Genomic DNA, 25,981 nt, shown 5'->3' with positions numbered 1-25,981 from the left:
CGGATGACACTATCCTTTTCTTGGATCACGATCTAGACAAGGCAAGAAATCTCAAGTTGCTCTTATGTGCTTTTGAGGAACTTTTTGGTCTCAAAATCAATTTTCATAAGAGCGAACTCTTTTACTTTGGTGATGCTGCAGAATCAGCACCTGAGTATGCTGAGATTTTTGGATGTCAGCTCGGGCAGTTTCCGATTCGATATCTGGGTATTCCTATACACTATCGGCGTTTAACTATCGCTGAGTGGAAATATGTGGAAGAGAGACTTGAGAAACGTCTAGTAAGTTGGAAGGCCAAACTCTTATCTTACAAGGGACGTTTGATCTTGATCAATTCTGTCCTAAGCAACATGGTTCTATATATGTTGTCATTCTTCCACCTACCGAAAGGGGTTCTCCAGCGACTAGACTACTTTAGAGCCAAATTTTTTTGGCAGTGTGATAATGAATCCAAGAAATATCAATTGGCTAGGTGGAGCGCATTATGCAGACCTAAGAGTCAAGGGGGGCTGGGAATTCAAGACCTTGAGATAAAAAAATATTGCTCTTCTCAGCAAGTGGGTTTACAAATTACTCTCTAAGAATGGGGTATGGCAGGAAATCATTCGCAACAAGTATGTGTGGGATCCAATGCCATTTCTCAAGTTCATTGGAAACCCGGGGATTCGCATTTTTGGAGTGGCGTGATGAAGGCCAAGGAATTCTTTTTCCAATTCGGGACCTTCTCGGTTAGGGATGGTTCTCAGGTTCAATTCTGGGAAGACACCTGGCTAGGGAACAACCTACTAACGGTGCAATATCCGAGCTTGTACAGGATTGTCAGACATAATTTTGTCACGATCAAACAAGTTTTAGGACAACAAAACCCTGATATTTCTTTCCGTAGGGACCTTCTTGGCCCTCGCCTGGCAGCATGGAATGAATTACTCACTCGTCTGGAGGACATTCAACTGTCAGATGAGCCGGACGTCTTTCGATGGAATTTGCATCAGAATGGCAAATTTTCTGTCAAATCCATGTACGATGCAATGGTTCATTGTGATGTTCTAGTTGATAACAGGAAATTGTGGAAGCTCAAAATGCCTCTAAGAGTGAAGATTTTCCTCTGATTTTTACATACAGGAGTCATTATAACTAGAGATAATCTGGCACGACGAAACTGGCATGGTTCTAAGACATGTGTCTTTTGCCAACATGACGAGACTATTAGACACTTATTATTCGAGTGCAAATTCGCTCGGGCAGTTTGGGCCATAGTTCAGGTAGCTTCTAATTTATACCCACCACGTAGTGCACGAAATATGTTCGGCAACTGGTTGCGGGGTACTGATAAACAATTCTCTGCACATATTCTCGTGGGAGGGGCGGCCTTATGGTGGGCACTGTGGCTTACCAGGAATGATGTGATCTTCAATAACAAATGTGTCTCATCTCCTATGCAGGTTATTCATGTTTGTACACGATGGCTCCGTACTTAGTCACTTAGTCTATCCTGCAGAGGCCGGAGAACAGGGACCTTTTTATGATGGCGTCTACATGGCTGGAGCGTTTAGCCAGAGAGGTTTTCTACCCTCATGGATGACGGTGTGATCTACGGATAGGATCTACCGCATCTTAGCCTCGACATGATTTATTTGCTTCGCTTTGTACCGAATTATTTTTATTATTCTTAGGGCACTCTTGACTTTTTGGCTGTGTGCATCTAGCTATGCAGAGGCCGGGTTTTCTTTTGATGCGATTGTATCACCTCGATATATCTATTCAATGAAAAGTCCTTTATCGAAAAAATCTCCCATCTCTCTTCATCTAAGGTATTCTCAGCATATGTTTACAACAATGCACATGCATGTCAGCGAGCATGTTACAGAATCTATGTATGAAATCAGAAAGTAAACATTTACAAACAACATCAAGTATTCAGTTCTCACGTTGAAATATTAGATATCACCCATGTTGACCAAGAACAACACAAGTATTAAAAAATAATATGTCACCAGCATCCAGTAACCACTACCCGCTAAAAATGAGGCTTGCCTCAGTCCTGACCAATAACCATGGTATATAAGATGCAACAGAAAAACCATTGCAGAGTAGAGAAAAAAAGTTTACCAAGTAGAGAAACTAATCTTTTTAAACAGCAGACCAAGAGTTCCTTTCTTATTCCCATGTTTCCCAGAAACTTCTTGGCATTTCCAAAGAATATCATCAGTGCTAACGTTTATCTGTTCTAAATGTTCCTGCGAAATATACATTCATATGTATCATATATAATTACAAAAAAAACACAGCCTGTATGTGAAAAGCTAAAAAAAATTACAATACCTTTTCAAGATGAATATGGCCAACAAATGCTGGGGTGGCTTCTGAAGTTCCCTTCAAACTAACTTGTTTCTGATACCTGAAAATGCAAATGTCGTATTCGTGCTATTCAGCGCAAATGACAATAAATACTAAAAACAATGTATCAAATTAACTCTAGAACTGATGGCATGGATATACATACTCGATGCAGATATCAGTGGTACAATCCTCTAATGTGACTCTCTTTAGGCAACCCTGCACTGCAATAGCTGCCTTCTCTTTGCAAAATTTCTTGGGACAAGAGCAGTCATTCAGAAACAGGATAACTTTTCGATTTTTCGCATCATTTTTATAGCTAACTTTTGTCTGTAGTATTTCCTGTTTGGTTAAGAACATGTTAGCAGTAGGTACAACATAGCTTGAGATACAGATGCACATAATAGTGACTAGAGCAATTTACAGTGTAATTACTACCTTCATCAACTCCCATGAAGTATTATTACTCTGAGAAGCATCCAAGACAGACTTATAAGCAGGGTTGGAGATAGCAGTGGCAGCTAAGGCACCAACCGGTTCTCCAGGAGTTATAGCACTTGGATCTTCTTTGTATTTAAGTTGCATGATTGAATTGCTGCAGATGTTTCTCACAGTTCCATCATAGCATACAACTACATCTCGCAAGATGGCCATTAGACCCTTGAACAGAGTTCCTGCTTCTGGCAAACCTCTTGAGGAGCGGACAATAGTTTCTCTTGTAGATATAGCATGTACTAGCTCCTCGTAAGGATTAAGACCATGGAAATATGAACTTTGCACAAGACCATAAGCCTCTGGAGCATGTTGAATTCCTTCTCCAATTGGTGGGTGTCTATTAACAAAATTTGAGAAACAAGACTCCACCAGACGACCTGAGTACAACTTCCCCTCATGGTACAGCTGCAGACCAACAAAACCAAGCTGCTGAACTACTTTTGACATTGAAGGGTCACTCTTTGGGTCAACCAGAAGACCAAGACGAGATGATTTCACGACAAAATTTGAAATTTTCTCTTTGATGTTCTTGAGATTATAGTCAACAGAGTGGCTTTTGAAGCACCTTCTTGACTGCTCAAATACAGAAGACTGTTCTTTAATACACTCCTGTGCTCCTTCCAACAGAAGCTTGGGTACACTAAAATCTTGCAGAGTTAGACTAAAACCATCAAGTAGTAGGAACTCCATGAAAAGGGGCTGCAGTGCATTCAAAAACTTGAGCGCATCTCCCGGGCCCTTAACACAAATAATGGAGGACACCAAGTCCGAAAATGAGGCCTGAACGGATTCTTTCTCAAGATCAAGTTTTATGACAGTGCTGTCACCTTCACAAGTCAATTCTGCCGGCAACGCACTTTGTATTATTTTTGTAATTGTGCAGCATGGCTTTGGTTGGATCACAGCAGGTGCATTAAGAGAGAGCGACAGGAGCATTGCCAGCTGGTTTGCTGATTCTTTGCTTAACATGGTTCTTGAAGACATGAGTTTCAGAGCTAGCAAGCTGTCGTTAGTTAGCTGGAGGTTTAGTCTCCCGCTGTGTGAACTAGACAGTTGCTTCTCCACGCTGAAAAGCTCCAATGCTTCAATTTTTGCAGACTGTGACTGAGGATAAAAGATCTGTACACAATCACCATCAAAATCTGCTCCATACGGATAGCATAGTAGGGGATTTATCTTGACTGTATGACCATGGTGGATGCATACATTCAATGCCTGCAGAGAATGCTTGTGAGTACTAGGTGACCTGTTGAGGAAAACAACATCACCATCAACGATTCTTCTACTGATCGTTTGACCCACTTTCAGAGTGGGTGATCCTTTCGATCCTACATTGATTGCATATGTTGCTTGACCATCTCTATAGGACAAACACAATCCCTTGTCAACAACCTCTTGCAATCTGTGTATGTTGATGTCTGTAACCGGTTCTTCAAAAGTTATCCTTTTTGCCACTTCAAAAGGCAGTCCAACTACATCTACTCCAATATAGGGATCTCCAGTATGAAAATCCTGACACTTTGCTGATGAACAATGTCTTCATCTTCTCAAGCCATTCTTTTGTTGACGAATGAGATGAATCAGTGCTAGCTGCAAATCTCTTTGCACCTTGAGGAACCTTCAAAACAAAAGTCATTGAACGATTAAATAGACATACATGAATCTGATCAGAACATAAATGCAAATGGCGCTGGTAAACTATCGCTAGCAGGTGCTTCTTTCATCAGCACACCAAGAACACTGAGAAGGAGCCGGAGTTCACTCATGCTGATGGTTAAAAAATGTGGTCAAGGACCCAGAAAGCTCTTCCATATGATTCTATGGAAAATCCAAATTTTCTTGACACTCAGAAGAGGACAGACACAATCATATTGTGAACATTCCTAACTTTTTGTCATATACACACAAGCATCACCATGTTCAATGGAACCGATTGTAATCCTATAATTAATAACTAGGTGATAATTTAGAAGCGAACTTGAACAGTCTGACTCAAACTTGGTCCATTTGATGAGCTAGAGTTTGCTTGCACCTATTTAATTTGTGCACCATGCAAATATGAATAATTAGGTAATTTGCTTCCATTCACGCCAAAAAAAGGTAGTTTGCTTCAAAATCATGACACATACCTTTGTAGTACCCCTGGCCTGTATATATTGGCCGATTGAAAATTGTAGCTCAGTTGATTCAGTGTCATATGATTCAAAGTTTGGGGAACCAGATGCTGATTCTTTTGTCTTCTCTATCTTTTCAAGTATCTTTCCAAACAAAGATATAGAGATGGCCTGAAACAAGAAGAAAAACAATATGGGAAGGTATAAACCAGTCAGTAAATTTACAAAGATCAAGGAAATGCACAGAACAAAACTCACATTGGACTTGAGGCTTTGCCCATCTGTGAATTCTGGATTATAGAGGCAGTTAGGCGGTACTGGGAGATATTTCATCACATATCCAGATTGAGCAATATATCCCCGTGCAGCTAGCTTTCTTCTCGTGTCATCCGGAATCTTCTTTAATATATTAAAAGCCTGGAAAATAATATATTAAAAGCCTGGATAGTAGGTTGCTGGATACCAAAAAAAAATGGTGACTCGGTAAGAAAAATAAAGGGGCAAGTAACTGTGAGCCCTTGGGCTTCGGGTTCTGTGATCCTTCCTTTAGACATTACCATGTTTTCAGGAGGTAAAGAATGGGTATCACTCATGAGATTAACATTCCATAATGTACCACCCCAAATATCATTCGAAGGTAAGTGTGATGTTCATGTATTGGTTTATACCTTCCAACAAAGATATAGTTATGATTTGAATCTGCTCACCCTAAACCACATATGTAGGCGTTCAATCAATATGCAGAAAACTGCTCAGCGGTGCTATGCTAGCAACCAAACTAGTTGCACAACATGGGCCAAAGGTTATTTCTACTCAGCCAGGGCAAATCAAACAAGCCCTATAAGGGCATCTCCAACGCTAACCTGCAAATTTGCTTCGCCATCCATCCGTGGACAGAGGGTGAGGCAGTCCGCGGACATTGGTGCGCCGAAGGCTGCCATCCAATTCTGCCCGCATACATTTCAACCACGGTTCACACTAATCAGACATAATTCAGGCAAACACGGCGGATTTTCATATAAACCGAAAGGGATTCATGCAAACACGATGGATTTTCATTACATTTCGAACATTTAGAACAAAAAAACGATGTGAAAACCTATCATTCAGCTGTGGTTGTCGTCCACTTGCTTTGTATTCTGCATCGGCGACCACGTCCTCCATCTGCCGTCTCCACGAACGGCGGCGGGGTTCAAGACTCGAGAACTGAAGGTGCGGTCTCCGGCGAGGAAGAGTAGAACATGGAAGACGGGCCGACCCACTTGGGACACAATGCCCTGCCGCCTCCCATTCCCTACTCATCCTCGTAGGAGTCCATGACCTATCCGTCGCCGGCACCGGTGGACGTGAGGTCGATGATGGCCGTGGATGGTTCGTCATTGTCCACCTGCCACGTGCGCCCCCAAAAGTTGGACGCGGCGCATAGAACACGCAGCTCGCGGCCACGGCCGTGTCTGGCTGTCAGAACTGCGTTGCGCATGCAGCCTCGTAAAGCGCGCTGCTCCGCAACAAAGTTCGGGTTCACTGCCGCCATGGTGGCCATGGCCGCCTTGCTTGCGTGTTCGCCGTAGATTTGGCCCTCCGCCAGTCGATGCTGCTCAAGGAGCAGGTTGTACCTTTGCTCCTCCTGCTACCGAATCCCAACAAAATTCCGAGGGTGGGTGAGAAACGCGGATACCGCGGTTACTGAAAAATTTCAAGGAAAAATGTTTGAATTTTTGAAACATAATTTGAATTCAAATTTTTCTGAGATAGGAATATATTAGTTCGGAGCTCGAAAAGTTCACAAATTCGCTGTTGGTGCAGTGGCAGGTTCTCCCCGTCCGTCTTCAATGTGTGTGAGGTTGTGGGTACGATTCTCCTATTGTGTTTTCAAATATTTATTTATGAGTTGGTTTAGTAAAAAAAGAAAATATGGGAGTACCGGGTGTCGAACTATCGGACCTACCGGTGTGAGCGAGGAAGGGAGCTCCATATTTTCCACCAGACCACATACAGCTTCTTGATTTTGAAGAGTTTCTGTCGTACTTGACTTCACTGTAGCCGTTCAAATTCAAAAAAATCGAAATTTTTTGCTCAGTACGCAGGTTTCTCGTGGGGTAGCAAGAAACACGGATCCCGGGCGGTATCCGAATTTTTCGCCCGGTACCCAAAACCTTGGTCCGACATGCATTACCGAAAAAGGGTTTCCCCCCGCTTTGTATTCCAAAGCAACCAACACCGATACAGGATCGCTAGGGCGAATAGCACAACAAGCCCAAAAGAAAAAGAAGAAGAAGCAAATGCCAACAACGGCAGCTCGACAGAGCGCGGATGACCCGCCACCGCTACGCCCACTAGAGACAAACCACTACAACCCGAGGCTCCGGACCACCGCGCACAAAACAGCACCTCCAAGAAGGAAAGCGACGCCGACGACGCTGCTACCCGGAAATGTCCTAGGGATTCCCCGGCACGCGAAGGAAGGTGGGGGATGGATATCACCGACACCCTCCAAGAAGGAATGGTGGCACCCGCAGGTGTCACCGCATCTGGGCCGAAGACCGGCAAGGATTTCTCCCGTACTCCAATCCCCCCCGCCCAACGGACCGGAGAGAAGCACCCCACGGAGGGAGAAGCAGCACCGAAGCCGAACAGGAGGGAACTACCTCCACCGCCGTCGTGCGGGAGGCCAGAGCCTCCGGCACCGTCGCGGTAGCCGTCCGGACAAGGCAGGAGGGCATGCCAGGCCACCCCTGGCCCGGCCAGGCCCGAAACGGGCCCGCTAAGCCCCGTCGCCACGCTGCAGCAAGCCGGCGATGGCGCCGCCAACACCCTGCCGCTCATCGCCTCTCCCCGCCTCCCGGAAGCCACGAAGCAAACCCACCCTGCCGCCGGCCCGCCCAGGCCCAGATGGGGCCCGAAGGGCTCAAGATCTGGGCCGAGCGGGCGCCGCCAGACCGCGCCGCCGCGTCGCCCCGCCGCCAACGACGACGCCGCCGTCCGGAAGTCCGCCCCCGCTCGTGCTAGGAGCCCCCGCCACCCCGCTGGACCGCCGCCGCCTAGAAGCACCGACCGGGGTCACCCCGTCCCGCGCCGGCGAACACCCGAGAGGGGAAAAGCCAGGGGGCCGCCGCCACCAGCATCGCCCGGGCCAGGCCCGCGGCGGGTGCCGGCGACGGCGGCAGAGATGAAGGGGGAGGGAGAGGCGCGCGGGGGAGAAGGCTGGGCGCGGCCGGCCGCCCGCGGGGGCGGCGCGGTCGCGGGAGAGGGAGGGGGAGGGAGGCTCCGTCTCTAGATTTTCTCTCCAGCATGCATTGGCGAGTAGTCCAGCGCCGTATAGCCGTCTGAGACCTCAGGCGAGCTGGCCGGCATGCCCAGCTCGATCCGCCTAACACGGCGGGACTGCCAGGCGGCTGCAAGGGCGGCCACCTCGTGTTTCATCTCTGTCGATAGGGTCTCCCACAGAGCGTTCCCGCTTGCTATCATGATGGATGTGGTGCAAGGGAGGAGCTGTGGCGTGGAGTCTAGCCGGGTGTGGCCGCCTTTAAATAGCGGATATCGGTGAGGCCAAGCGTCCGAGTGCGGTAATGTGTGGCACCGAAGTTGGTTCCTCGGTCAGGGAGCCTGCTTAATGGCGGCATACGGATGGACGTGCATTGAGCGGGCGTGGTAGATATTTGTCCCGTACAACATACGTGATGCATGAATGCGGGCAGCTAGCACCGGGCAGGGACGCACGCGGGCGCGTGAGATTTGCGGGAAGAAGTGTACCCGGACTGCTCGACGGAGCAATACAGGTCCGTGTTGGATGGCTTCCGCGGTCTAGACATATGCGGGTGGCTTGAGGGTCGGCGTTAGAGATGCCCTAAGTAGGGTATGTATGTGAAAGGGTGACATTGTCGTCCTAAGGAATTGCATTGCATCGGTCCAACGCAAAGATGATGAGATTTCAGTGAATGTGTAGTTCCCAAAAAAACACAACAAACGAATAGTATTTCTATGAAATTCATGTACTCGTTCTGCACAAACCAAATAGATCTATAGGAAACTGTGAACCGGAATCCCCATTCATATGTTTTTCCTATGATAATCCTACAAACCATAGGATTGAGGCCTCAAAATGCGATGGACATATATCCAAACGGCATGGTCATACAGGGTACTGCTTCACACCGGAAAAACGTACCAGCAAATATATATATTTCACATGTATTAGGTACCGTTATATTGCATCCAAATTTTCTTGAGATTTTTCGAAACGTTTCAAACAGCATAAAGTTGCAACCAAACTTATATAGGGTGTACATAAACACATGGTTATCTGGATCTTTGTTGTCCAAGAAGATGCTATACAACATCTTGAAAACAGAACAAGATGAAATTATTACCTCTTCGGGAAGCAATACCCTACAGTGGGAGGCTCCACCATAGTGAAACCCATATTTGTCAAGGAAGTTCCAAGAGCTTTCTGTCATATGTTCCTCTGGGGGTGCTCTCAACTCTAAACGAAATACAACCTCTGCTTTCTTTTTCCTTTTTTGCGGGGAACCATCTTCTTTCTTGATTTCCTTCGAATATAAAGCCGGGAGATCCTATAAAAGAAATAACGATGGGAAACATCAGTTGGAACTTGTCCAGAACGCACTTGTGTAGTAAGCATGCTGGCACAAAACTAGCAGCAACTAAGACTGTAAAGTAGGAAGCCATTCACTGAGTGAAAACAAAAATAATGGCCCTGATGCCATGGTTGTTGACTATATATTTCTTCCAAGTTTCAGTAGTATTCTCAACCGATGGCATTAGTGGATTATGTGAACAGTAAATTCCGCTGACAACATGTCCCATACCAAAATAAAACTGAATCAAGTACACTATTATGATATTCTATTTCTCTAGAGAAAAGAACCTCCCAATCAATTAGCACCTATGTGCAAAGAGAGCCTTGGCTCAGTGGTTGGGCAATGCGGTTGTGCAGCCTAACGACCCGAGTTCAATTCCTAGAATCGACAGGTGATGCACAGGGGTTTTTCCCCATTTATTGAGGATCAAGTGTGACGTGTGGTGGAACCACTCATCAAAAAAATATCCTGATACTCATTTAAAAAATTCTAAGGACCATGTTTATCTTGGTACTCATACTAAAATGGCCCTATGCATCCCTAGTTAGTGCAGAGGCCGGGGAAGTGAAATTCTCCCCCATTTTTCAGATGGAAGACAGTACTTCTGCATCAAGCATGCACTAGGGAACACCGCCACCGCCGCCGATTAGACATGGGCGACGGGCGTGAGTCTCCGCCACCGCCGATCCAGCCGGAGCCACCGCCTACGCTCCCGCCGGCCGATGGGGAGGGCTTGGGGGCCGACGGAGGGGGGATTTCACCGTCGCCGATCCGCCTCGCTGATCCGCCTCGCGGAGAGATGACTCTGCCTCGGCCGCCGCTGCGGTTATCGCCGGATCCGCCTCTTCCTCTGGATGAGATGCGGCCGGCGCTCGTGGTGGCTCCCGTGGCGGCGCTCGATCTGCCCTCTTCCCCGGCTTCTCGTCGAGATCCCTCGACGGAGGATCGGGATCGGGGGGTTTTTGAATCCTACGAAATGGTACGTGCGTTTTGAAGATGCTTGAGAGGTGGGGAGATGGATCAATGGCTTGATCTACTCGCACCCGTCTCGTTGGATGACGATCCGAGATGAAGAAGGAGAAATTTTGGCCGGACGACATCTCAACGTTGACGAAGAGCTTGCTATCGGTAAGCGTTTATCGATTGATTTTTTCCATATCGAGGTTCTTGAGTGTGTGCAGGTGCCCATGGAGTGCGAAGAACAAACTGTCGTAGTTGATCTTACGGAGGACGACGACGGACCAAAGCCTACGCAGCGGTTTGGGGGACATTTCTGGATTCTTGCTGATGAGGATGAAGACGATGATGATCTGCCAGAACCGACAGTTCGGCCGCCATCTACGCGTGGCTTGGTAACATCTATCCCCGTGACTAAACCTTTTGGTGAGTTGCAAGAAATCGTTATCGCTCGGTACTCCGGTTCCTTCACAGAAGTCGAAAGTGAAACCATGGAGTGGACCGTTGCCGAAGGTGGGGCCGCCGGCTATCACCTTGTCCGACTTTTTTCGTCCCGAGTGCTGGACGAGAGTGACTAGGAGAAAGAAGAAGGGTGGTTGGATGGTGTCGCAGCAATTGCCGGCGGTGACCGGTGCGCGCGATATTCGGGTGGACAGATTTGCGCATTTGAATTCGCTCTTGGGCACAGATGGGCCGCAAGCGATCGATGGCGCCGTGGGCTTGGCTAGTACTGGGCTAGATGCCCAGGCGGCTGGCCAGGCCTGCGTTGCGGCGGGTGTGGGCGACGTGCATGTGGTGGCCTCGGGTCGGTCACCCCCTCATGCACGATCTCCCTTCTCCTTTCACCCCGTTCATGCTAGGGTTCGCCGTCACGGAAGGCCTATTTTTCCGTCGGCGTCCTTGCGCCGTCTTGCTCTGGGAATCGCCGGCGTTGGCCACCGCCTGCCACCTGGACCTCGTCCGGCTGCGATGCTGCCAAAGCCACCTCCGCCGCGGGTCGCGCCGGCAGTGAGGAACCCGACCGGGGCCGCGGGGGTCTCCGCTGCTCAGGCTGCGGCTGCTGCCGCGCCGGCTCCCGCGCGGGCTGCGCCTCCGCCTCAGGGGGCTCCGCCGCCGCCTCGGGAGGCACCTCCTCTGCATCCGGCTAGGGCGGCCCTTCCCCAGCCACCAAGGGCTGCGCCTCCTCCACAACCCCAGCCTAGGGCAGCGCCGCCGCCGCCACCTAGGGCCGAGCCGCCACCGCCCCGATGGTCGTGGCCGAGGCAGATGGCGGGTGGTCGCGGTGGCTTGGGCCAAGGCTCGATCAGTCGTGAGGCGGGTGCATCTGCGGGAGATGATCGTAACCCTCCGCGTGGCCAGTGGGGCGATGATGGATATGATGCTTATGGTTCTGGTTTGCATCGGAGCTCTTCGTCTACCGGAGGTGGCCGTGGCTATGCTTGGGTGGACAACGGCAATGCCAACGAGGGTTTCCAAGGACCGCCCGACAACTTTGTGCAGGGTGCGGTTGGCCCTAATAACCGCTCTTTCCGAGGTCGTTTCCGCGGAGGTCGGGGTGGGAACCGGCGTCACCTTCCGCCAAGGCAGCCGAAGACTTCTGTCGAGCCGGAGGTGGCTGACGATGGATCGGCTCTACCACAGGTGGCGGTGGAGATGGTTCATGCACTGGCCGCAGTCACGTTGCCGGAGCCCATGCAGACTGGAGATTCTGCTTCTGAGCAAGGTACGGAGAAGTCCGAGATTGACAAGGTGTCCAAGTGGGCGGCTAAAAAGAAGAAGCTAACCTGTTTCCGTTGTGGTGAACCGGGACACTTTTTGGTTGAATGCACTGCGGAGTTATGTGACTTGTGCCGGAAACCTAAACATTCAGTTGCCGAGTGTCCTCTTATGTTGGGGCCTAAACCTTCCATTCAGATATACGGGGTTTGCTGCTCGGAGTTGATGTTTTTCGAGTATCCCAGTGTGGAACCCTTGGCACCCGCGATGGAGACCTCCTTCCCCGGTGTGGTGAAGGTGGTTCATGGACCGTTGACCGAGGCGCAGATCATTCAGCAGTTGAGGGAGCTCGCTCCGGGTAATTTTCAGTGGTCGTTGCTCAAGCTCACAGATACAACTTATAAAGTAGATTTCCCGTCTAAGGAGGATCAGCTGAGAATCCTCAAGTTCGATATGAGCAGGGTCACGGGCACTAGTTTTGTGTTGCAGTTTGATGAGTGGAAAAAGAAGGAGCCGCAGGGCACGCCGTTAACTCAAATTTGGGTTCGCTTCTCTGGGGCGCCATCTGATCCCCTGGACAGCTTTTTGGTGACGTGGAGCCTGAGTTCTTTGATTGGCAAGACTGAGCAGGTGGATATGCAGTTCACACGTGCTCACGGGGTGGCGCGTCTACTTGTCAGTGTTGCTAACATTGAGTTCCTGCCAGACGTGGTGCCTTGGACGCGTGAAGGCGTTCTGTATCAGTTGGATGTTGAGTATGAGGATCCTAACCTTTTCAGTGAGTTTGAGGATGATAATCCCATGGACACCTCTGAGGGAGGAGGTGCTTCGGGGAACCAGGATGATACTGCTAAGAGTGATGATGATAAGGCCAAGGGGCCTTCTGGTCCGTCTGATTCTAGTGACACTGCTCCTGTTGGGTCAACTGGTGCGGTCCCGATGAGCACTTTGCAGCTAGGTTCCTTGGGGGCGTTCTCGGCTCCGCCTAGGCTTTGGTGCGACCGAGTTGATACTGTGAGCCCTGTGGTGAGTCCGTGCGTGACGAAGCCTGTTGAGGTGGGAGGTGCCGAGGGGCAGGAGGCCCCTCCCTCTTCTCTTACCTTTCCCCCGGCTATGGTGGAGGTGGCTGCGACGGTGGTCTCGGTTGGAGGTGACGGGCAGGAGGCCCGGCGCTCCGAGTTGCCGTCATCGTCGGCGCCGAGGGCGAGCTCGGCGTTCCCTCCCTTGAGGCCGGCTGCTTGCGGAGGGGTGGGCGTGCAGGAGGCCGCCGTATCCCCTCTTGCCAGGACGCGTTCTGCTTCGGAGGGCGGGTCGGGTGGCGTGGCCGTTTTATCGCCACACTCCCCGGATCGCCCCTAGGCTGGTCTCGCCGGTCTCGGCTTTCGGCGGGACTTCCGTGGACAGGCGCGGGAGTTGTCGTCGTCTTGTGGTGCTGCGCCGGTGGTCCCGCCTAGGTCACCGCTGTTGGGGGACGGGCAGGAGGCCTTTCCCCTAGCAGAGCTTCGCGCGAGGAGGTCATCGCCTTTGGTGGGATCCCGGATCCTGTCTCTGAGGGGAGGCGGATCAGCGGGAGGCTGCAGGAGCAGCCGAACGTTGATGACATGCAGCTGAGGTATGCTATGAGGGCGGCCAAGCTGCGTGACGTCGAGATCTCCACTGGCATGTCTGTTAATAAATCGAATTCAATTATGCATTTTACCAATGATGAGATTGTTCACAATGCAAACCAACTAGGAGTATCACTTGGTAATAATGATATAGAGATCTCTAGGTCTGTTAATGACATTCTTGATTTGGAAGCTCAACGAGCATTAGAAATGATTCGTCACATAGCTGCCGTTAAGCCTATGAATGAGTCGGAGATTGATGCGCTTGGGGTTAGGGCTCTTGATGGTTTGTGTGCCGATCTTGACCCTGCGGTACCGGAGACGGAGGAGGAGGGGTATGCCTATCCTGAGATCTCTAACCATGTAGATGAGTCTTTGGTGATTGCGGCAGAGCCCGAGTGTGGTGTCCGATCTGATGATCGCATTAAGCCTAAACGGACTTGGAAACGGAAGGTTTATCCAGTATCGGCTGTGCGTAGAAGTGCTAGGATCCGTACCTCTAAAAAATTTCATGAAGAAATATGAGAGGCATTTTCTGGAATAGCAGAGGTCTTAAAGACTTGGCTAAAAGAAGGTTTCTAGCGGATGCTTCTCTTGAACATCATTTGGACTTTATTGCTTTGTCTGAGACTGGAAGAGGCAACTTCACTCCACAATTTCTTAGCACTTTATCTCGGGGGGTAGATTTCGACTGGCATTGCCTCCCCCCTCAAGGAAGATCCGGTGGGGTTTTACTTGGGGTTAAGTGTGAAACTTTGGAAGTTCAGAGTGTTGTTTTGGGAGAGTTTGCGGTAAAGTTTCGGGTCAGAACTAAGGCCGATGGATTTGATTAGGCTTTGGTGGCGGTTTACGGAGCCGCGCAACCAGAACTCAAGCCAGATTTCTTGGCTGATCTGGTCCGTGTCTGCGGTAATGAGCAGCTCCCTATCTTAGTGGGGGGTGATTTCAACATTATTCAAAGAAGGGAGGAAAAGAATAATGAGAATTTTGATGGCAGATGGTCGTTTATGTTCAATACTATCATTGAAAGCTTGGATCTCAGAGAGATAGAGCTCTCGGGTAGGAAATTCACTTGGGCTAACTCGTTACCGGTACCGACTTTTGAGAATCTTGACCGTGTTTTAGCTAGTGTCGAATGGGAACAGAAGTTTCCCCTGGTAACAATGCAGGCGTTGACACGAGGTATCTCGGATCACACGCCGCTACTAGTTGACTCGAGGGCTCAAACTCATGTGGGTAACAAGAATATTTTCTCATTTGAACTTGCATGGTTTGAAAGAGAAGGATTCCTCGAGTTGTTAGCTAGAGAGTGGGCTAAAGACTCAGGAGGAAGGTCACTCTTTGAGCGGTGGCAATGCAAGATTCGTCATCTTCGAAGGTTCCTTCGTGGATGCGCTAAGCATACGCATGGGATATATAAGGCGGAGAAGGAGCGACTCCTTCTACTTATTCAGACCCTTGAAGTAAAAGCTAAAACTTCTATCTTAGATACCAGTGAGCTGGAAACTAAGATGGAGGCTGAGTTGCGGCTGAAAGAGCTTCTCCGCGAGGGGGAATTGAAGTGGGCGTTGCGAGCTAAGGTTCGCAAAATCGTCCAAGGCGAGGATAACACTCAATTCTTTCACATGATTGCTAATGGGAAACATCGTAAGAAGAGAATTTTCCAATTAGAACAAGACGAAGGAACGATAGTTGGTCAAGAAAACCTGAAAGTTTACATTACCAACTATTATAAGCACTTGTTTGGACCTCCGGAAGAGAATTTTGTGTCTTTAGACGAGTCAAGGGTTGAGGATGTTCCTCAACTTGAGACTGACGAGAATGAGATTTTGACTGCTCCCGTTACGGAGAAAGAGGTGTTTGAGGCCATCGCACAAATGGAAAATAATAAGGCTCCAAGACCGGATGGATTTCCGGCGGAGTTTTATAAAAAGTGTTGGCACTTCATTAAGGGAGACCTGATGCCGATGTTTCATCAGTTTTTTAATGGACAGCTTCATTTGTTTAAGCTGAATTTTGGAACGATAACTCTTCTTCCTAAGAAGACAGAGTCCGTTCGCATTGAACAGTTCAGGCCTATATGTCTGCTTAATGTTAGTTTCAAAATCTTCACCAAGGTTGGGATGAACAGACTTACGCAGATTGCGCATTCAGTTGTGCAACCGTCCCAGACTGCTTTCATGCCAGATAGAAATATCCTTGAAGGGGTTGTCGTCTTGCATGAAACGCTCCATGAGATTCACTCAAAAAAACTAGATGGCGTTGTTTTTAAAGTGGATTTTGAAAAAGCATATGATAAAGTTAAATGGCCTTTCCTTCAACAGGCTTTGCGTATGAAAGGATTTGACACGGCCTGGAGAAACCAGATTGAATCCTTTACGCAAAAAGGGAGTATAGGGATTAAAGTGAATGACGATATAGGTCACTATTTCCAGACTCACAAAGGGTTAAGGCAAGGAGATCCCATATCACCGATCCTATTCAACATAGTGGTTGATATGCTGACTATTTTAATAGGACGGGCTAAGGATGCGGGGCAGGTAGGTGGCCTTGTTTCGCATTTAGTTGATGGCGGTATCCCCATCCTTCAGTATGCAGATGATACTATCATCTTTATGGAGCACGACTTGGCGAAAGCGAGAAACATGAAGCTTCTGTTATGCTTATTTGAACAATTGTCCGGGCTCAAAATTAACTTCCACAAGAGCGAATTGTTCTGTTTTGGAAGAGCTAATGATGACCAGGAGGCGTATAAACAATTGTTCGGATGCGACTTGGGCACGTTACCGTCCACGTATTTAGGTATACCCATTCATCATCGTAAGCTGACTAACAAAGAGTGGAAATGCATCGAGGATCGTTTTGAGAAGAAACTGAGCTGTTGGAAAGGGAAGCTCATGTCATATGGAGGGCGATTAATTTTGATTAATTCGGTCCTCACCAGTATGCCTATGTTTCTCCTATCCTTTTTCGAGGTCCCGGTGGGTGTCAGGAAGAGGCTAGACTTCTATCGATCTCGATTCTTTTGGCAGAGTGATGAGCTTAAACGAAAGTATAGGCTTGCTAAATGGGATATAATTTGTAGGCCGAAGGACCAAGGGGGTCTAGGTATTGAAAATCTAGAAGTCAAAAACAGATGTCTCCTTAGCAAGTGGCTGTTTAAACTTTCGTCCGAGACGGAGGCTACTTGGGCTTAGATTTTGCGAAATAAGTATCTTCAGTCTAAAACCTTGGCCCAGGTGACAGTGAGGCCGACTGACTCACCATTTTGGAAAGGATTGGTGAGAGTCAAGCCACTCTTTTTCAACAGGACAATGTTCTTAGTCGGAAATGGAGCTAATACGAGGTTCTGGGAGGATACGTGGCTTGGGGAGACTCCCCTTGCACTTCAATATCCTACTCTGTACAACGTTGTTCAACGTAGAGAAGCTTACGTTGCAACCGTTCTATAATCCACTCCCCTCAATATTATTTTTCGGAGGCCGCTAGTTGGAAATCGTTGGGAGGCCTGGCTTCATCTTGTAAGACGTTTGATGGATGTCCAGCTGTCTCAGCAGCCAGATCAGTTGTATTGGAAACTAACTAAGAACGGCGTGTTCTCGGTCAAATCCATGTATCTGGACGTCATAAACTCTAGCGTCATTCCTTCCTCGAAGCATGTTTGGAAAGTAAAGGTACCTTTGCGAATCAAAGTGTTTATGTGGTTTGTGCATAAACAAGTTATTTTGACTAAGGATAATCTGGCAAAACGCAATTGGGTGGGTTCTGCTAGATGTAGTTTTTGTGACCATAACGAAACTATCAAACACCTCTTTCTTGATTGTCCGCTCGCTAAGATTCTATGGCGGTCGATTCATATTGCTTTTAATATTAATCCGCCAACTTCCATCAACATGTTATTTGGAACATGGCTTGATGGAGGCCAGGGAGCGTTTGGTTACTACGTCTACCCAATGAGAGATGGTAGCTCGGGATATTTTCAACCGGTTTGGATGGCGATCATGTAATAGGATAGGCATGTAGTGCTCCTATTTTTATTTGCCAGCCGGTTGTGGCTTTTCTGTTTAGCTCTAGAGCGTTTGTTTATTACATATTTCGAGACTTGGAGACTTGTTGCTGGATATTTTTATTAATAATATGAGCCGTATGTATCTTTCTGATGTAGAGGCTGGGGTAAAACCCCTTTTCGAAAAAAAGCACCTATGTGCATTCACTATAAACTGAAAAGACAAAAGAACAAGGAACCTGAAATCATACTTGAGATTACCAAGCCAACACTATAAAACAAGCGGTGTGCGATATGCTCGCCTACCGGACTTTTGTTTAAGTAAAAGACCAGTGATTAATCTATATAAATTGGACGATTACTTGGCTTCTGCTTGAGTATATACCAGTGCTATAGTCCAACAGTAAAGTACTGCATCTATCAAATTCAGGGCATAAGAAGAATTTATTAGAGTTCACAAGTACCTGACAGTCACATGCCGACACATTTTCCTTTCCATTGCTCTTCTTAGCCTGAGACATGAAATATCTAGATTTAGATTGAAACAGGGAAATCTGTATAGAAGAATAACATATATAGTAATATTATAAGCTGTTTTGACCTATACATACCTTTCCTTTCTTGATACAAAGGCACTTCAAACATAGCAAGCTGATAACTCTCTCGCGACCGCGTCGCCCCCGCGGGCGACCGGCCGCGTCCCCAACACCTCGCCCCCGAGCTCTCCCCCCCTTCCCTCCCTCCTTGCGCCGTCGCTGGCGTCCGGCGCTGGGCCTGGCCCGAGCGGCGCTGGCGGCGGCGGCCCCTGGCCTTTCCCCTCTCGGGTCGCACTGACGCGGGGCGGTGCGGCGCCGCGGGGTGCTCCTAGGCGGCGACGGTCCGGCGCGGCGGCGGGGCTCTCCGGCGTGGTGGCGGGCGATCTACTGGACGGCGGCGCTGCCGTTGGCGGCGGGTCGGCGAGGCGGCGCGATCTGGCGGCGCCTGCTCGGCCCAGATCTGGGCCCTCCGGGCCCCATCTGGGCCTGGGCGGGCCGGCGGCGGGGAGGGTCGTCGGCATGGCTTCCGGGAGGCTGGGGAGCGACGATGGGAGGGTGGTGGCTGGCGGCGCTGGTGCCGCCCTGCTGCAGCGTGGCCGGCGGGGCTTTACGGGCCCGATTTGGGTCTGGCCGGGCCCGGGGTGGCCTGGTATGCCCTGCTGCTGCATCCGGACGGCGACCGCGACGGTGCCGGAGACTCGGTCCTCCTGCACGACAGCGGTGGAGGTAGTTCCCTCCCGCGTGGCTCCGGTGCTGCTGCTTCCGTCGCCTCGTGCGTCTCTCTCCATCCTCTTGGTCTCGTGGTGGTGGTCTCAGTGAGGCGGCGTGGGTGGCGTCAAGACCGCGGTGGCGCATTGGTGGGCGGCGAGGTGACTGGTTGGCTCCGGCCTGGTTGGGCGGTGGGGTTGGAATTCGGGAGAAATCCCTTGCCGGCTTTTCCGGCTCCGATGCGGTGACACCTGCGGGTGCCACCATTCCTTCCTGGAGGGTGTCGGAGGTATCCATCCCCCACTCCCTTCCGCGTGCCGGGGGAAACCCTAGGACACGTCCGGGCAGCAGCGTCGTTGGCGTCACATCCCTTCTTGGAGGTGCTGCTTGGTACGCGGCGGATCAGAGCCTTGGTATGTGGTGGGTCGAGTCCGGAGGGCGCAGCGGTGGCGGGTCTACGCGCTTTGTCGAGCTGCCGTTGTTGGCATTTCTTTCTTCTTTGTTCTTTCTTTTCCTTTTGGGCTTGTTGTGCTTCTCGCCCGAGCATTGCTATGTGATCGATGTTGGTGCTTTGTAATACAAAGCGGGGGGGAAACCCTTTTTCGGTAACATAGCAAGCTCAGTAGTTGCCTAAGTTCACTAACATGACAAGGATGATATACAGGTACAGGCAGCTCAATGTACCCAAAATGCCCTAGAAGGTCATATTGACTTTATTAGTAACAAGAGAAAAGGGGATCCTGGAGTGCTAGAGGACAATGTTTTGGGGCATGAAGGAAAACTAATAAGATTTTGTTTTAGAACCTTCGCATTTGCCATTTTCAGAGGCACCACATGAGTTGCATTCTCCTGTTTCGAGTGGTAAGCCAAGGAAAGAATCCCTAAGCTGTTTTGGTTGAGTAACAGGACAGTCATTTGTAGAATACGTACGCTGCGGAACATAAAATTTTGCATATCAGTAATGTTCAAAAATACAAATACTCCTTGCAAAAGTATAACAAATACGGTTATAAAAATCTTCACTGTGCAGAATATACCCATTAATTAAATGATTATACATGAAAAAAATAAAAGATTAATCCATATGGATTGAGGAGCATGCAACATCAAGTACTAATTCAGTCCATGAAATCCACATTTATCGCTTAGCTAACTGAACAAGTGACAATGTCCCTGTATCAATGGTCCACGAAAGGAAATTAAAATGCCAGAACTCAATACTAATATATTATCTATAACACATAGGCCCATAGGGTGCTCCCAGGCCATTTATCTTGCAAATTTAAAGTTATTGCAACTGTTGAAAGCATATACCAATCACATTGAATGATTTCAGATAATAATGAAACAGAAATAAGAATTTTCATCTAGACAGCATGCAGAAGCAGTCCTCTCAACTGTGCTCCCTTATTATGAGTAATGTGAGAGATCACATTGCCAATGTTTTTAATTCAGCATGCATATATCTCTACATGCCAGCATGAATAGTAAAATCAACAAGAAGAAGAACGTACTATCTCATGCTCGCTGGATAGGCTAAGCTTAATGCTCTGGATGGCACCTTCAGGGACCGATGGGTCCTCCTCCATCACTCTGCAACAGAAGGGACAGACTAGCGTCACAGATTGATTTCTAAGAAATTAAAGTAGGACAACTGATTGATTTCTAAGGTCCTCCTCCAACCTTTTCGCTAATTCTTATCAGTGGAGAAATTAAAGTAGCTGGACAACTGATAGATTTGTAAGTGCCCAAGATCAAGAAGCCCACTATGGTGGCCTCAAGCATGCATGTGGTGCGTACATGAGCGCTAGTTGGGACACATGCATCGCTCTGTACCTCACATGCATTTCCGCCCAAACCCCCCCGCCCCCCAAACCACAGAAACCTAACAACCACACACACACACACAAAAAAAGAAGGTAAAATCGATAAATCGAATACTCAGTTCGTAAGAGATGAAACCAAAAGTACCCAAAGTGAGCTGATTAATGGATCCTCGCGGGCGCTCCTCCAAAGAAAGGAGTATCTATCTTTTTGCTGCGAATAAGGCAAGAACTATCCAAAGCCGTCACAGGAGCGCCGCAGAAGAAACAACAAATTTCCCTAGAAAAACCGCAATTTCCTACGGAAGCAGAGATGCGAGCCGCGCGCATGAAGCTATGAACAGACCAAAGCCCGCCCCGCAAAACCAGAAACACATTCCGAGCGATCCACCGGCCCGTCCCCCGCTCGCCGGAATCAGCAGGAACAGACCGAAGCCCCGGGCACAGATTAATATTAATAAGAAAAACCCGCGCTTACTAGCTAGATGCTCCACCTCGCCGGCGCCGCCCGGTGGTCGCCTTCGCCGTGGCGCCTGACTTCCCTCCCAACCGGGCCCTAACCCTAGCAGCAGCAGAGGAGTCGGAGAGAGAGGAGAAGGAGGGTTTTTAGCCAGTGCGCCTCGGAGAAGCCAAGGAGAAGGTACCAAGAGGATGCTCGCTCCGCTTTTATGGCAGTGGAGGTGAGGCGTTTGGTGTGCACACATTTCGAGTGCCGTTCTCAAAGCTAGCCAGTGACATTTCACATGCTCTTTGTATTCCGAAATTACCTGGGAAGAAAACATGCAGCGAATAAGAAACTCCTGATTAGTGGACTTGCCTGGGAAGTCTAAAAGTTTACCTAACATTTTCTCAAAAATAAGTCTATACATAATAATGGTATATTATGTCCACTAGTGTAGGCAGTTAGATTTGTATAATAGTCTTTTTTCTGTGTATCTCCATTGTATAAGGGGTTTCTTTCACTTTACCCCACATGTATATATATATGCCTTTGGCCCTCAGTGAAAGTTAGTTGATCATTATCCAACATGGTATCAGATCACTAGTAGAAAACAGGGCTTTGGTCTAGGCAGGGCAAGCCCATTAATCCCGGTTCACTCATGAACCGGGACCAATGGGGGGCATAGGTCCCGGTTCATGAGGCCAGGGCCCGGGCCGGGCCTTAGGGGCCATTGGTCCCGATTCGTCTGAGACCATTGGTCCCGGTTCCAGACACAAACCGGGACCAATGGGCCTTGCTCCTGGCCAACCACCTTTAGTCCCGGTTGGTGTCTAGAACCGGGACCAAAGGTTTGTTTTTTTACCCACTAATATATTCTACAATAGCAAAAAGAATCAACTAAAAAGCTTTAATAAAACTCTAATAGGGAAAGGAATCAACTAAAAAGAATCAATAAAAAATAAAATTTATGCAACTTAAATTATATAAAATTTATGCAACTAAAAAGAAAATAAGTTCAAAAAAATGAAATCCCTTTGTAACCGATGAGTTTTCGTCCGAAACCCTGATACTTCGAAAGAGATTGTCCGTTTTATACACGAAGTGCATCCAGTTTTTGCCATAACCCTCTCAACTTTTTAGCACATGCTATATGGGTGAAATGATGATACCATGCCAACTTTCAACCTTTTTAGATATCATTTGTAGTGCTTTTTAATTTCATAGGCATTTAGCTCAAAAACGAGTGAATGCCTGAAAAAAAACAAATGAAGTCAGAAAGGGTTGAAAATTGCTGATGTGGCTTTGAATGGTGCATTTTGAACACACAAAGAGTCTGGAGTTCAAATAAGTTCAAAAAAACGAAACCCCTTTGTAACAGATGAGTTTTCGTCCGAAACCCTCATACTTCGAAAGAGATTGTCCGTTTTGTACACGAAGTGCATCCAGTTTTTGTCGTAACCCTCTCAACATTTTAGCACATGCTATGTGGGTGAAATGATGATACCATGCCAACTTTCAACCTTTTCAGATATCATTTGTAGTGCTTTTCAATTTTATGGTCATTTAGCTCAAAAATATGAGTGAATGCCTGAAAAAGAACAAATGAAGTCAGAAACATTAAATTATCAAAGTATTTTCTGTTCAAAACATTAAAGCAAAAAGAATTTTCATAAAGAACTTTTTCTGTTAGAAACTTTAATAGCAAAAAGAATTGTCATAAAGATTTCTTTTGTTAGAAACTAAAATAACAAAAACTGTTTTTGAATATAATGATAAAACACAGTAATATTAAATAGCAGGAAAAAGAATCACTCCAAAATCAATTTTTATAGTAAAGTTAATCACAAACTAGTGATTCACACAAATTTCAAATAATTCAAATTTAAACTATTCAAATTGGAAAATTAATGGCATTAATACAAAGTTTATAATTTTTATTGCCTAAAACCAAAAAGAATAACTAAAAAACTAGTAAGTATTTTTCTATAAGTAGAAACAAAATAAAATAAATAAAACAAAAAAGAAAGCAAAAAAACTGGAAAACATATTAAAAAAAGTGCCACCTACTGGGCCACCACGTCTTGCATACGACTAGAAACCCGCTAGTGGGGCCAGGATGCAGGCCCGCAATAGGCCCAGTAGGCCCACAGGCACAGAGAGTGGATTTAGGCCCGTAAGCCTGCAATAGAGAGGAGCTCGAAGTGGTCGGCTCGGCAGGGCTTATAAACAACTCCGAGCCCCTCTCAGCTAGCGAGGTGGGACTAAACATGGCACCGCGCCAGTTCCAGCACACGATCTTTGGTCCCGGTTGGTGGCACCAACCGGGACTAATGGGGGGAATTGGTACCGGTTCGTAGCACCAACCGGGACCAATGCCCCCCTTTAGTCCTAGTTGGTGCCACCAACCGGGACCAAAGGTCTTTGTGTTCCCGCCCTTTGGGCTGCTAAAAAGAGGCATTTGGTCCCGGTTGGTGGTACCAACCGGGACCAAAAGGGTGCATTGGTCCTGATTCGTGCCAAGAACCGGGACTAAAGCTTCATGTATATAAGGAACACTTGTGAAATTTTTGGTTTTCATGTTGCAGTTTGCCCCCGACGACGCGCGCGGAGACCTCCTCGACGCCGCAAATGGCAAATAATGTAATGCGAGGGATAAGAGTTTGTGATGGGTACTTGGTATGTCTTGACTTGTGCGTAGACTCCCCGGCAACGGCGACAGAAATCCTTCTTGCTACCTCTTGAGCACTGCGTTGGTTTTCCCTTGAAGAGGAAAGGGTGATGCAGTAAAGTAGCGTAAGTATTTCCCTTAGTTTTTGAGAACCAAGGTATCAATCCAGTAGGAGACCACGCTCAAGTCCCACGCACCTACACAAACAAATAAGAACCTTGCAACCAACGCGATAAAGGGGTTGTCAATCCCTTCATGGCCACTTGCAAAAGTGAGATCTAATAGAGATGATAAGATAATATTTTTGGTATTTTTATGATAAAGACTAAAAGTAAAGAAAGCAAAATAAACGACGCCAATGATAGCTTGTTGACGGGAGATTAATATGATGGAAAATAGACCCCGGGGCCATAGGTTTCACTAGTGGCTTCTCTCAAGATAGCATAAGTATTACGGTGGGTGAACAAATTACCGTCGAGCAATTGATAGAATTGAGCATAGTTACAAGAATATCTAGGTATGATCATGTATATAGGCATCACGTCCGTGACAAGTAGACCGACTCCTGCCTGCATCTACTACTATTACTCCACACATCGACCGCTATCCAGCATGCATCTAGAGTATTAAGTTCATAAGAACGGAGTAACGCTTTAAGCAAGATGACATGATGTAGAGGAATAAACTCATGCAATATGATATAAACTCCATCTTTTTATCCTCGATGGCAACAATACAATACGTGTCGTTTACCCTACTATCACTGGGATCGAGCACCGCAAGATTGAACCCAAAGCTAAGCACTTCTCCCATTGCAAGAAAGATCAATCTAGTAGGCCAAACCAAACTGATAATTCGAAGAGACTTGCAAAGATAACCAATCATACATAAAAGAATTCAGAGGAGATTCAAATATTGTTCATAGATAATCTTGATCATAAACCCACAATTCATCGGATCTCGACAAACACACCGGAAAAGAAGATTACATCGAATAGATCTCCAAGAGAATCAAGGAGAACTTTGTATTGGGATCCAAAGAGACAGAAGAAGCCATCTAGCTAATAACTATGGACCCGAAGGTCTGAGGTAAACTACTCACACATCATCGGAGAGGCTATGGTGTTGATGTAGAAGCCCTCCGTGATCGATGCCCCCTCCAGCGGAGCGCCAGAAAAGGCTCCAAGATGGGATCTCACGGGTACAGAAGGTTGCGGCGGTGGAAATAGGGTTTTGGCTCCGTATATGATGTTTCCAGGGTATATGAGTATATATAGGTGAAAGAGGTCGGTCAGGAGAGCTACGAGGGGCCCACGAGGGTGGGGGCACGTCCAGGGGGGCAGGCGCGCCTCCCTGCCTCGTGGCCTCCTCGTTTATTGCTTGACGTCCACTCCAAGTCCTCTGGATCACGTTTGTTCCGAAAATCACGTTACCGAAGGTTTCATTCCGTTTGGACTCCGTTTGATATCCTTTTCCTTCGAAACACTGAAATAGGCAAAAAAACAGCAATTTGGGCTGGGCCTCCGGTTAATAGGTTAGTCCCAAAAATAATATAAAAGTGTATAATAAAGCCCATTAAACGTCCAAAACAGAATATATAATAGCATGGAACAATAAAAAATTATAGATACGTTGGAGATGTATCAAGCATCCCCAAGCTTAATTCCTGCTCGTCCTCGAGTAGGTAAATGATAAAAACAGATTTTTTGATGTGGAATGCTACTAAGCATAATTTTCAATGTAATTCTCTCAATTGTGGCATGAATATTCAGGTTCGAAAGATTCAAGATAAAAGTTTAATATTGACATAAAAGTAATAATACTTCAAGCATACTAACTAAGCAATTATGTCTTCTCAAAATAACATGGCCAAAGAAAGTTTATCCCTACAAAATCATATAGTTTGGTCATGCTCCATTTTCGTCACACAAGAATGCTCTCACCATGCACAATCCCGATGACAAGCCAAGC

The 25,981-nt window shown here is 47.5% G+C and overlaps 1 pseudogene; it reads right to left on the bottom strand.

The window, feature by feature from the left end:
* LOC109758177 (DNA-directed RNA polymerase V subunit 1-like) overlaps window positions 1-25,981 on the bottom strand; it is an 83,590-nt pseudogene that overhangs the window by 13,835 nt on the left and 43,774 nt on the right.

This window comes from Aegilops tauschii, chromosome 6 (assembly GCF_002575655.3).
Source record: "Aegilops tauschii subsp. strangulata cultivar AL8/78 chromosome 6, Aet v6.0, whole genome shotgun sequence".
Taxonomy (NCBI): Eukaryota; Viridiplantae; Streptophyta; class Magnoliopsida; order Poales; family Poaceae; genus Aegilops; species Aegilops tauschii.
The sequence above is the reverse complement of the archived record's forward strand: the minus strand, read 5'-3'. Positions and strand labels throughout refer to the sequence as shown.